The sequence below is a fragment of the Phragmites australis genome, chromosome 9, assembly GCF_958298935.1.
Source record: "Phragmites australis chromosome 9, lpPhrAust1.1, whole genome shotgun sequence".
In the NCBI taxonomy this organism is placed as follows: Eukaryota; Viridiplantae; Streptophyta; class Magnoliopsida; order Poales; family Poaceae; genus Phragmites; species Phragmites australis.
In genome coordinates, this window is record NC_084929.1 from 9099107 (window position 1) to 9112030 (window position 12924).

Below are 12924 nucleotides of genomic sequence, written 5' to 3' on the forward strand. Positions count from 1 at the left end.
CGCATTCGTTTATTTCTTCAAATTTTGCTACACTTCATAAGTAGCCAACTGTTGTTCTTAAGAATCCTAAGCTAGTTCGGTCCCCTGTGGGAAATATCTTGTATCGTGTAGGATGCCCCCGCTTTAAACTCCGTTTTAGTGGGGTAGAGTTCCTGGAAAATATAGTTATCCTTAATTCAAATGGAATAGATGTCATCCTAGGAATGGATTGATTAACCAAGCATGAAGACAATATAGCTTGTGCTAGCAGAAGAGTTACCCTGGTCAATCAAACTAGAATTTGAGCCTAAAGGACCAAAATCTAACCAAATGGTATGCAACTTATCTACCTAGTCAATAGAGGGTGTGCCAGTGGTACATGAATACCCAGATGTATTCCTAGAGGAGTTACCTGGTATGCCACTGGACTATGATATAGAGTTTGTTATTGATCTCTTACCTGGTACAACTCCAATTGCCAAGAGACCTTATAGGATGGCAGGCAATGAACTAGAGTTGTTAAAGGAGTAGATCAAATAGCTGCTAGCAAGTGGTTTCATTAGACCTAGTTTCATGTTGGGGATCACCAGTGCTGTTTGTAGAAAAGAAAGATAAAAGTCAAAGGATGTGCATGGATTACCGCTCATTGAATGAGATGACTATAAAAAACAAGTATCCACTACCAAGGATCGATGCTCTATTCGATCAACTAAGAGGAGCCAAGTATTTCTCCAAGATAGATTTGAGATCGGGATACTATCAACTGAAGATCAGGAAAAGTGACATTCAGAAGACAACTTTTGTAACAAGGTATGGATTATATGAGTTCACAGTCATGTCATTTGGATTGACAATGCCCCGGCATACTTTATGAATCTGATGAACAAGATGTTCATAGAAGAACTGGACCGATTTGTTATAGTGTTTATTGATGATATTCTCATCTACTCAAGGAGTGCTGAAGAGCACGAACAACATCTAAGGGTGGTTATGGAAAGGCTAAAAGCACACCGGTTTTACGCCAAATTCAGCAAGTGTGAGTTTTGGCTTCATGAAATGGCATTTCTGGGACATGTCCTCACGGCAGAGGGAGTATTGGTGGACCCTTCAAAAGTTGAAGCAGTGGTTGAGTGGATTAAACCAGTCAATATCTCAGAAATTTGAAGCTTCCTTGGACTGGCGGGTTAATACTGCAAGTTTGTTCGAGGATTTTCAAAATTGGCTAAGTCAATGACCAAGGTTCTCCAAAAAGACGCCAAGTTTAAATGGGATGAAGCTTGTGAGAAGAGTTTCCAAGAACTCAAGAAGAGACTGACTACTGGCCCGGTGTTAAAGTTGCCAGATATCCAGAAGGACTTCGTGATCTATTGTGATGCTTCATGCCAAGGTTTAGGTTTTGTATTGATGCAAGAAGGAAAGGTTGTAGCTTAGGCCTCCAGGCAAATGAAACTGCATGAAGAGAATTACCTAACTCTTGATCTAGAGTTAGCAGCGGTTCTGCATGCACTTAAGATATGGAGACACTACCTTCTTAGAAATAAGTGCGAGATCTATACGGATCACAAGAGTCTGAAGTATATTTTCACTTAGTCAGAATTGAACCTGAGGCAACGGAGGTGGTTAGAGTTGATAAAGGATTACAATCTAACCATCCAATATCACCCGGGCAAAGCTAATGTGGTGGCTGATGCCCTAAGCAGGAAAGTTTACAGCAGTAGTCTTCAAATACCAGAGTTAAAACTAGAATTTCTCTCAGAAATGCAACATCTGAATCTGTCCATAACATGAGGGCAAGTTCACACCCTAGTGTTACATCCAACATTGGAAGATAAAATTCGTAAAGCCCAGTTAGAAGATGAAGTGGTTCTAGAAATAAAAAAAATCTTGATTTAGATAAAGCACCAGAGTTCAGAGTGGATCAGCAAGAAACTGCATAGTACAAGGATCGGTTATGTTTATCAGGTCGGGAAAATCTTAGGGAGTTAATCATGAATGAAGCTCACAACTCTCCCTACTCCATTCATCCTGGATGTACCAAGATGTACACGGACCTGAGGACCAAATATTGGTGGATAGGAATGAAGTTCTACATAGTAGGGTTTGTCACTCGATGTGACACCTGTCAAAGGTTCAAGGCAGAGCACCAAACACCTGCAGGATTGCTGCAACCATTGCAAATCCCAACTTGAAAATAGGATGAAATTGGTATGGAGTTCATAGTAGGATTACCTAGAACTCAGAAGGGTAATGATTCCATATGGGTTATAATGCATCGTCTGACTAAAGTGGCTTATTTCATACCTGTTAGGACAAAATACAGTGGAGATAAGTTAGCGGACCTGTATATTGACCAAATTCTGAGACTGCACAGAGTTCCTAGTAGTATCATCTCCAATCAAGGACCACAGTTTACATCAAAATTTTGAAAAAGCCTACACACTGCCCTGGGAACTAAATTATATTTTAATTCAACTTACCACCCACAAACTGATGGTCAGACCGAAAGAGTAAATCAGATCTTGAAAGATCTTCTGAGAGCTTGTGTGATAACCTACGGAAAAGACTGGAAAAGAAGTCTATCATTTGTAGAGTTCTCGTACAACAACAGTTTCCATGCTAGCATGAAGATGTTGATTTTAAGGCATTGTATGGAAGGAAATGTAGAACACATCAACTATGGTCAGAAGTAGGAGAGCGTTCACTCTTCGGACCTGCATAATTAGAGACGCAAAAGATCAAGTCACCATGATCAGAGAGAATTTGTGAGTAGCTCAAAGTAAACAAAAAGGTTATGCCGATAACCGAAGAAGGAACTTGACCTTTGAGGTCGGGGACTATGTATACCTTAAAGTATCCCCAATAAGAGACACTCGGAGATTCCAAGTTCATGGAAAGTTGACACCAAGGTATGTGGGACCATACAAGATTCACGATAAAATTGGAGCAGTGGCATATAGGTTAGCGCTTCCTAAAGAAATATCCAATGTGCACAATGTGTTTCATGTATCACAATTAAAGAAATGCCTGAGGGATCCAGAGGAACATGTTCCCCTAGAAATCATGGATCTGCAGCAAGATCTTCAATATGAGGTTAGATGTGGCAACTCATCAGACCATAAGAACAACAGTCAAGTTCTGCCGAGTACAATGGAGTAATAACACAGAAGCAGACACTACATGGGAACGCAAAGAGGATCTGAAGAAGGAATTTCCAAATCTCTTCGATGAACTTTCCGAATCTCAGGGTCGAGATTCCGTTTAAGTGGAGTATGTTTGTAACATCCTGAGTTTTAGCGTGTAAATTAATTACAAATTTCACTCCAAAAGCTAACTAAACTCAGGGAAATATGTATGTGTATATGAATGTATATATATATACCAATATGTATACATTCATTTATATTAGATGGACTAACTGTTCCAAAATTTCACTAAATTTATTTCCAATATAGTCTCTACGTTAGATTGATTCTTGTGCTTGGTTTGAAGTTTTTGTGGTTCTTTGTTTGGAGATTTGAAATTGAATGTCTCTCCATTTCAAATCTACTCTTAGGTTCTATTCAGCACAAATCCAATTCAAATCCAAATCAAATCCAAATCCCTTGACTCAAATCATCTTAGGAAGCTCAAGATTCAAGTTCAAATCATATAATTCAAATATGTTTAATTGGATTGATCTCAATCAAAAGTCAAATCTAAATTCAAATCACACATTTGAATTTAATCCCAAAACCAATTTTCTTTCCTCTTCTCCTATTCACCCCAGGCTTAATTTCCCTCCATTCTCTCTTTCTCGGCCCGGTTAGCCCGGCACCCTTCCCCTTCTCCCTCCTGCGCGCTTGGCCCACACCACCGTGCTACCGGCCCAGCTCCCCCGTGCCGCATCGGCCTGCTCCTGCGTGTGTTCTTGCACCGCACGTCGCATGATCATCCACGTGTTGGTGATCCGACGAGCGCCCATGCCTCTCCTCCCTCCTCCACCTCACCGTGACACTGGCCGCTGTTCCTCCTCTTGGGGAAAATATCCTGCCAGCCTCCACTTCTCCCGTTGTATCCCTTCTCTCTCGCTCTCCCTCTACCCATGCCTGAGCCCCCATGCCGAGTGACTTTCACGCCCCACCCGCGCATGGACAGTGCAGGTCGCCCATACCACTGGGGAAATGGTGGGCATCATCCACCACTTCGTCGTGATGCTGCTCGCCTGACGTCACATGCCCACTGTCTCTCTCTCCATCTCCCTTCTCCCGATTATAAATAGCGTAGCCTAGTCTTTCTCTCTCTCTCTCACTTTCTCCATTTCGCCTCACCACCACGATGCCGCCTTCACCATTGCTACCGATGTGACCTCACTATTGATGTCCTGCCCCTACAAGCTATCGAGGAGCACCTGAGAGCCACCGTTGTCCCTGTGCCATCATCTGTCCACCCGGAGCCTGATGGGAGCTGCCCACGCATGAAGCCAAGCCAAAACCAACGCCGCTCCAGCTTCCCGCCGTCGGTTGCCTTCCCGTTCCTTCGACCCAGACACTGGTGAGCCTCCTAATCCCCCATCGTATTCACGTAGATAGCATGTCACTGCCCTGAACTCTTTGTTAGTGTGTAGTCACATGCCGCCATGCTTATTGCCTTCCGCCGCCGTGTAGTGGTCACCGTTGGCGTGCAGGTGCTGTGTATGTGAGGCCGGCCATCGTGCCGTGATGGCTAGGGGTCTTGAGCCTCTTTTCTTTGCAAGTTGGCACCTTCCTGTGCAGGGGAGGTGCTATCCGATTTTGCCCACTGACATTGATGAGCCCTCTGTCGAGTCCGCCTTGTCGCGTAGAAGCCTAGCGTCCACTCGTCATCGTGAAACCCCAGCGGGAAAACCACTCCAACGAGCTTCCCAGTGTGTGCTGCCACAGATTCCTCACGGCCAGCCATTTTTCCTCTCCGATCCGCTGCTCGTGCTACACTATGTAGCCCAACACTATGTAACACAAAGCCCGACCCGACCCATCCAGGCCCGGACTCAGCCTATCAAAGCCTACTTCGGCCCAATCCAGCACTTTGCATGTGGGCCCCACTAAGTTTCTGTTCATGTCGAACCAGAATACTTTTCATGTGGGTCCCACCAATGGGCCCCACCCATGAATAGTGCATTTTCGTAATTTCTCGATTTAATTTTAGATTAAATGTTCTTGGAGGGATAACTTCTCCGTTCTGGCTCCGATTTTGGTGATTCCTTCGCTGAAATTTATCTAATTCGTGATCTACCCATCTACCATAGTGTTATATCTATTAGGGCTTATTTAGCTTTCCAATTGGTGTTAAATTTGGTTCTTCTCCAGCATAGCTCGTTACTGATCGTAATCGCAATAATAGAACCGCAAGAATTCTGCGAGTGCTACGTAGGAAGCATCAAGAGTGAGGAAGATCCTGACGACAACTAAGGCTTTGAAGAAAATCTCGGAGAAGGCAAGTCCTATTTCCTTGATCATATTGAACCTATATTTTCAAATATTCTACATGATCAACTTAAAACTGGACTTATATCGCATGTGCTATGTATTGCGCTTTTATAAATTGCTTGTAGTAGTTAATCCTATTAAACCCTTGCCATGCCATATATGTTATCATCCAAATACATATCACCCTAGGATTACCTATTGTTATCTATATTAATGACAGACAACGTCTTGATATCTAGCATGCTTATGATTCAATACGTCTCCTCAGAGATATCACTTTTAAAATACATCTCCTCGGAGATAAGATTTACTATTATCATTGATAACTCATATACCATGAATCCTTGATTGTTGTGAATTCCGTGATGGTTATGAAATACTTGATGTTGTGTGGGATGTTAAGGGTGATGTGCAAAAATGGGTGAAAACTGTTTTAGCGGGGTAGGTGGAGTAGTACTCTGGATAAGGATATTCCCAGGGGCTTCAGTCACCTTTGTGGTGTTTATTGCTAGAAGATACCTACCCTAACCACTTAAGAACCGAGTCATTGCATCGTCTAGCCTAGCTACCCCGTGTAACCATGCGTCCCGAATGGGCAGGACTTGACCTCTCCTTCACCAGACTGAGTTGAGCATCATACTAAGAGGCTGGGAGCAATGAGCAGTCAAGTGGCCATCTGTCCCTCTGTTTGGAGGTTGCTAGTACCGGCCTATACTTAAAATGGGGACTGGTTTTCAGTACATGAACTCTGGAGCTCAGGGGCAAATCTCATAGAAAAGGCTAGTAGGGAAGGTGCTTGGAGGGTTTCGGTATGATTCTCTCCTCCGCTTGCAATGGTTGGAGGCTGATCATATCGTGTGGGTAAAGTTGTACAATCTCTGCAGAGTGTAAACCTATTCGAATAGCTGTGTCCACGGTCATGGACATGCGAAAGTAGCAATCACATTGACTAGACTCCGGGTGCTTGTGTCTTGATAAGTGAGTGTGTGGACTAGATGTCCGTATGATGAGGTTTCTGGCTCAATCCACCAGAAGCTGTGTGGTACTAGAGGTACACTAGATGTGATGAAAGGGACTGCAGAGTGTGGTGTAGCCCCTTTCAGGACCGAAAACCCCCATACCTGGTTTTGAATTGTTTAAACTATTTTTTAGTCAATCCTAGATGATACAATTGGATACCTGCATAAAATGCTTTATACTTAAAACTAAACCGTGTAAAGTCATATTCTTGAATTATCCCCTTTATGCATCTATCAACACATTGAAGTAGACTAGGGCTTACTGAATACCTTCCGTACTCATTCTTGCTATCATTCGTACACATTGAAGCCGATGCTGACTTTGCTAGAGGTGAAAGCGAGAATGAAGAATAGTCTTAGAAGTCGCATCCTCACTCTAAGCTGCTTGTGACTTGGACTTTTGCTTTCCGCTGTGTTTTGTTGGCCTCTCGGCTAGGATTGTAATATACAGTATGGGTTGTAACCTTTTATACTCTGAACCTTAGTAATTATGTACGAAGTTTGACTGTAATACTACTACTATTATACTGTACGTATCAGCTACTTGATTCAGCGACTGATATAGAAGGTACAAAAGATCCCAGGTTTGGAGGCTTACATATGCCCTCAACATGCATTCTTCCTTTGCGCTTTCTCATACCTCTTGGAACCCTTCCACCTGGACTTCAACCTCTGTCTCCCCTGCTACCTCCTCTACTTACTCTTCCATGACCCCTACGGCCACCACAGAGAAGCTACCTTCTATCATATAGAACAAAACCAGTTGGTTCAAGTGGAGCTATTTCTTGTATGGTCTTAGTAGTTATATATTTTGTTGGATGTTCTGCAGGAAGGAAGATCATAATTATACAATCTGTAAGGCAAGTGATAAATCAACCAAAAAAGGAGATAATAAGCTCAACCAAAAAGAGTATTATCATAATTTAATTGTAAAAAAAGCAGAGTAATAAGCTCAACCAAAACATGAACTATAAATATGATGCATGTGATTATCGATAATTTAGTATCATCAGAATTTAACTTACCATGAAATCTGCACCATTTCTCTCCATCTTTTAATTTTGTATGTACGAAATAGCCGAGTCTTAGGTCTAACGTTCGGAGTATTGTCAGCAGTGGCAGTGTCAGGAACCAGGCGACCCTACAGGATTCTGGGATGCAATATCCTGTGAGTTTGAGTTTAGACACTCACTTGATTCAAAATCAGAAGAGAGGTAGTCCCAGTCCCGTCTTATTGCACGTGCACCTTCCAGCAGAGTCAAAAGCTGCAAGGCAGTGGAAGACAAGCCTCGTACCAAACCATAAATACGCATGCGATACTTACAAGTCATTTCCGATACAGAACCTGGAATATTTCACCAATAGATTTGGTAGAGTACAACTTCACACCCCAAGATTTCCGATACACATCAGTCCCAAATGATTGAAGTGCTTCAGATGGTATTGAAGCCTGTAAGCAAAAGGCAATCATGCTACCAAAACAATTCACCAGCAAATAAGGAAAAACTGAGAAGGAACCAACATATGAGATACATGTGAATTGACCTCAGTGGAAGCTAGCTGTAGCTTGAGAATCTCATTCCTATTGGAACAGAATATGAATAAAGATTAACTGGTGCAGTCGAAGCAAACTTATCTGTACAACTGCAACAAAATATTGCACCAAAGTACAACTGTACTTAAAGTTTGCAAACAACGAGTGAAACAGAGATGGAACTTTAGTACTACATACCAATCTGCAGTCATGCCATCCTCGCTGGTGATTGTTCGTAGAGTATGTAATATCTTGATTTTTAGAATTTACAATTTTTTAATTTTTTTTTAAGATTATTGAATAGCTTTAACAAGAGTATAGGTTTAAATCCTATTTTCTTAATCAATCAATCAATATAGTTTATTATTTTGTGTGCATTGCGTACTGAGTTTTGTTACGAGTCAGGTAAATGCATTAGAGTTCTTTTCCTTTTTCTCTCTTTAATATTTTAAGTGAAAAATATTTTGAAAAGGTTTTACAAAACTCAGTAGTGAATAAGTTAAGGATTTTAATGGTTAGAATTCAAGATCCTTGAATTTATCATTTATTCAATCCTTGATTATACCTAATCCTTCTCCAGTTCAATTCAAATATTATCTAAATCATTGTTTAAAGTAAATCTCTCCTCTTTCTCAAAATTCTACCCAAATCCAAATTTAAATTCCTTATCTACTCCTATTCTTGTTCAACCTCATTTTTCGTTTCTCTTAAATTCAATCCAAACTCAATTCAAATTCAAACCTTATTCAAATTTCTCTGCATATGTGGAGGAAAACACTATGAACTAGTGTTAGATAAATTTCCCTGCACAACATGATTTATAGTTTTGTTTTGGTTGAAAGTACTTTGACATGCCTGATTTCTGGCATGAAATTTATAAGTCTTTCATAGTCAACTAGTGCCAAAAATGGTGGTTCAGAGATAGATGATCCTGGAATCTTGCTTGACTATTGTTACACATTCAGTTATGTAACCAGGCCCTGAATCACTTACAAAAATAATTAAAAATGTCATTAGTTACTAATAAAGTCGGTTATGACAACAGAAGATTCCTGAAGAACTAATACACTTAGCTTGCCTTTATCTGCATGGTTCATGACACATGGTTTAATGGCATATGCAGTTATACACAAGGGTTTCATCAAAAAGTTGGCAGCAGGCTGGATCAGATGGGAGCAGTCAGCTGGCTCTAAAAGAACCTTCTACCAATGTTGTCCTAGCTGATCATGTTACCACAAAAAAATGGGAGCAAATTGTTGATTTCGATGACCACCTTGATGATATCAGCAAGTCAGTCAAATGTTTTCTTAAAAGCACTTGCAGGTTATGCCGAATTTTTTTTGTTGAAGGTCTGAATTATTTGTCACTTGGCTCTATGCACATGGACTCAATGAATAAGTTAATACTTTAGTTTTTGCAAAGTTTGCCCATATATTTTGTATACCCATACTAGTTGGCAGTCAGGGTTCAATAAACTGGAATAAGCTCAATTCTCGTGCCCCCTTGAAAGTGGTGGTTCCAGAATTTAGATGGCAAACCAGAAATCAGTCAAATAGTAAAAATTGTGAATATTGTTCATTGCGTTTAGTTGGATAGATTGGTACTACATCCGGTAAGATGGACTTGTCGTTTGGGACATGGACAATTCTCATGTGGCGAATGTAAATACCCTTTTGTGCAGTAGTGGTCAAAGTTTAGAAGGTTGACTGCACGCATTCTAGGAGTATATCTGTTTTTGGAAAAAGCAGCACTAAATTTTAAAACTGAATAAATTTCATTTCCCATGTAGTGTAACAGTTTTTCACCATTTGATAAATAACATTTTTTACCAAGACGCAAGTAATAGGGTTATTTTTTGAAAAATGTTTCTTGGAATGTATTGTCCCTGATGCGACAGCCACATGAGTGAATCTATTGTCCATATACCCTCTGGCCCCACTTGCAGTCAGTTCCCTCCAAGTCCCCGAGTTGAGGCACATGCTAAGAAGTTGCATAAGGACATGAGACCACCATGCACATCAACCTAGCATTCAACCATTACCTGCGCTCTTGCTGCAAAATACTTGAGCCCGACCTTTGCTTATGGCGTGCCATGTCAGATTGGCGTCATATAGTGAGGTTACCATAAGAAACTAGGGAAAAAATAGTTGGAAAACTAGGCAGGAGCATTTGGACATCGTACTCACTTTAGATGTTTCTCAAGAAACAAAATTGTGATATGGACAGGCGGTTTACACATTTAATAAACCATAAAGCAAACTATAATTAATATTTTATTTCGATGCAGCATTATTAATTTCTGTCTTGCTTTTGTCTAGTTTGCTGACGTTTTGTACATTATATCTATATATTTTGCAGGGATTGGTTGAACCCAGACCTCCTTGACTGAAATAATTACATGATTTGATCTTTTTTTTTACTTTATTATTGAAACTTGCTAGAAGTGGAGGTGCCGAGGCTTGTCCTGCTGGATCATGGACTTTGCTTAGCATGGATTGTGTTTTAATGTAAACAAGTGATTTTGTAACAATTATAGTAGTTGAAAATGATAAGATTGACATTGAGTTGTTGCCTTCTTTTTTCGACCAAGGAAAATTCCCCTGTGTCTCCTTTTATTAAGGATCCAGACATATATGTGGTCGAAACCTTTACTTGTTCATCATCATGACCCTTCACCCAGGAAGCATCAGATTTTTCATGTTTATACTCCGAAACATATCCAGACAATTTAGTAACTGCCATATAAAGTGTAGAGATCGGTGACGAACTAAGAGGGGTGTGAATTAGGACGCTTAAAACTATTTCGGTTTCAAAAATAATACAAGATAAATCTATATTAATTTCTATCTAAATATACTCTAGATTTATCTAGTGTGTCTACTCTACCGATCAAAATGCTTGCAACCTGTCTAGGATGGTAAATTGTAAGTAAATGCGGAAACGTAAATAAGGTAGAGAGAGCAAACTCGGCACAAGGATTTTTTTCCTATGGTATCGATGGTATAAATGCCATCTTTGATCCACGTTGGAGCACAAAGGATATGCTCCTAGTCAGCACTCGATCACAGCCTTGAGGCACCAAGTCAAAAACAAGGCCTCCACTTGGATGAGCTGCCAAGCCACGAAGGCAAGGTCTCACCGTTAGTCTCTCTTCCAGTTCCTCACCGCCGTGATTACTTCGGAGCTTGATCCACAAAGGCAAGGGTTTCCGCGTCTCCGCACAATCGCCTTGCCGCTACTCCACACCAAGTTAGAGAGTTAACAAGCTTGTCTGCGAGTCACCAAGACTCTAAGGTGCCAGCGTACCAAGAGGTACACTGTTGGATCACTCTTTGACCCACTCTCTAGGCAACAATCACCAAGCAACTCACTCTCTAGGCCTATAAGCACTAATCACTCACTAATCTTGTACTTAATCGACTTAGATGACCACTTTAAGCACTTTGGTGTGTTGGATGTCTTCTCAGGTGTACATGAGCTTCTCTGGACTCCAGCACACTCAAATGATTGAGTGGAGGGGTATTTATAGCCTCAAACTCGCGCACTAGTCGTTAACTGAATGGTTCTAAAAAGCTATTAACACCGGATGATCAGGTGAGAACAGTAGTACTAACACCGGATCATCTGGTGAGTGCATTCTCACAAACTAGCCGTTGGAACCCCACTCAAACCTCTGTGAACATCGGACACTCCGGTGTATATATCCTCTTCATCACTGGACTATCTGGTGAGATATCCTATGCCATCTGAGCCTTTTCTTTTTCTCTGTGTAAATTGTTTCGGTGTAAGCATCCGGTGTATATCACTTCATCATCGGACTATCCGATGGGTTAATCTTCCTTCTTCAACACTTGGAACATTCTCTGCTGAAATTACTCCGATGTGTATCTCCTCTGATCACTGGACCATCCGGTGGGTTCAACTTCTTCTGTTCTGCTACAAAGCTCATCGGATAATGAATAGAGCCAAACACCGTATTATGCGATGAGTTCATCTTAATTTTCTACCACTTGAATTCTTCTCTGCATGAATTAATCTGGTGAGCACATTTTCTTATCACCGGACCATCTGGTGAGGTCTTCAGTCCTTGGTCCCCCTTTATCAGAAATGCTCCGTTGAGTTCAACACAATGAACACCAAACCATCCAGTGAAGTCATTTCTCCTAGGGCTTTTTTCAATTCAACTAAACTTTGTCCCGGCTTCGATGGCTTCTTCATGTATTGCATCCATGAGACTTACTAACATATATTCTTGACAAACATGTTAGTCCCAATGACTATGTTGTCATTAATCACCAAAATCACAATCATGGTCTAATAGGGCCATTTTCACTACAATCTCTCCCTTTTTGGTGATTGATAACAACACAACTAAAGCAAGTGGCAAATAACAAATTATTCTAAATATAAAGATCATAAATGAGCACAAAGTATTCTTTGCTTCCATCTTGTACACTTGGCTTCTTTGCTTGAATCTTTACTTCATCTTGTAACCCAAGCCTCCAAATCCCCATGGCCGCTGTTGGGGCTCGTTGTTAAGGACCCCTGACGGCTCCTTGGCTTAACTAGTCTGGCCTCCCGAAGCCTCAGCCTCCCAAAGACTAAGGCTCCTAAAGGCTCGGTCTCCCGAAGCCCCAGCCTTCCGGAGTCCTGCCTCCCGAAGACTTCACCCCCAGAGCCATGCCTCCCGAGGCCCCCGTCTCCAGCTGCTCGGGCCGGCTTCCCGCAGGCTACAGGGTGAGTCATTAGGTCTCAGGAAAGATCTGCCAGAAGGGGAGCATCAGTCATACTTTGCTTGCAAGGAAGTGACCGGCATTAAATGCTTAGGCTGGTGGATGCCGCTCTGACACCCTGGCATAATGGAGGCTATCTTGACACCCCTGGTAGTGCGGCGCTAGGCTACAATTGGCGATTGGCTCACACCCTTTAGGGGGCAGGAACCACGATA

General features: G+C 41.6%; 1 long non-coding RNA gene across 1 annotated transcript; it reads left to right on the plus strand.

Moving 5' to 3' along the window:
• Positions 1-9141: 9141 nt before the first annotated feature.
• Positions 9142-10542, plus strand: LOC133928215 (uncharacterized). Its single transcript, XR_009911410.1, has 2 exons — positions 9142-9266; positions 10335-10542. It is a non-coding gene; the product is annotated as an uncharacterized LOC133928215 (long non-coding RNA).
• The last annotated feature ends 2382 nt before the right edge of the window (positions 10543-12924 follow it).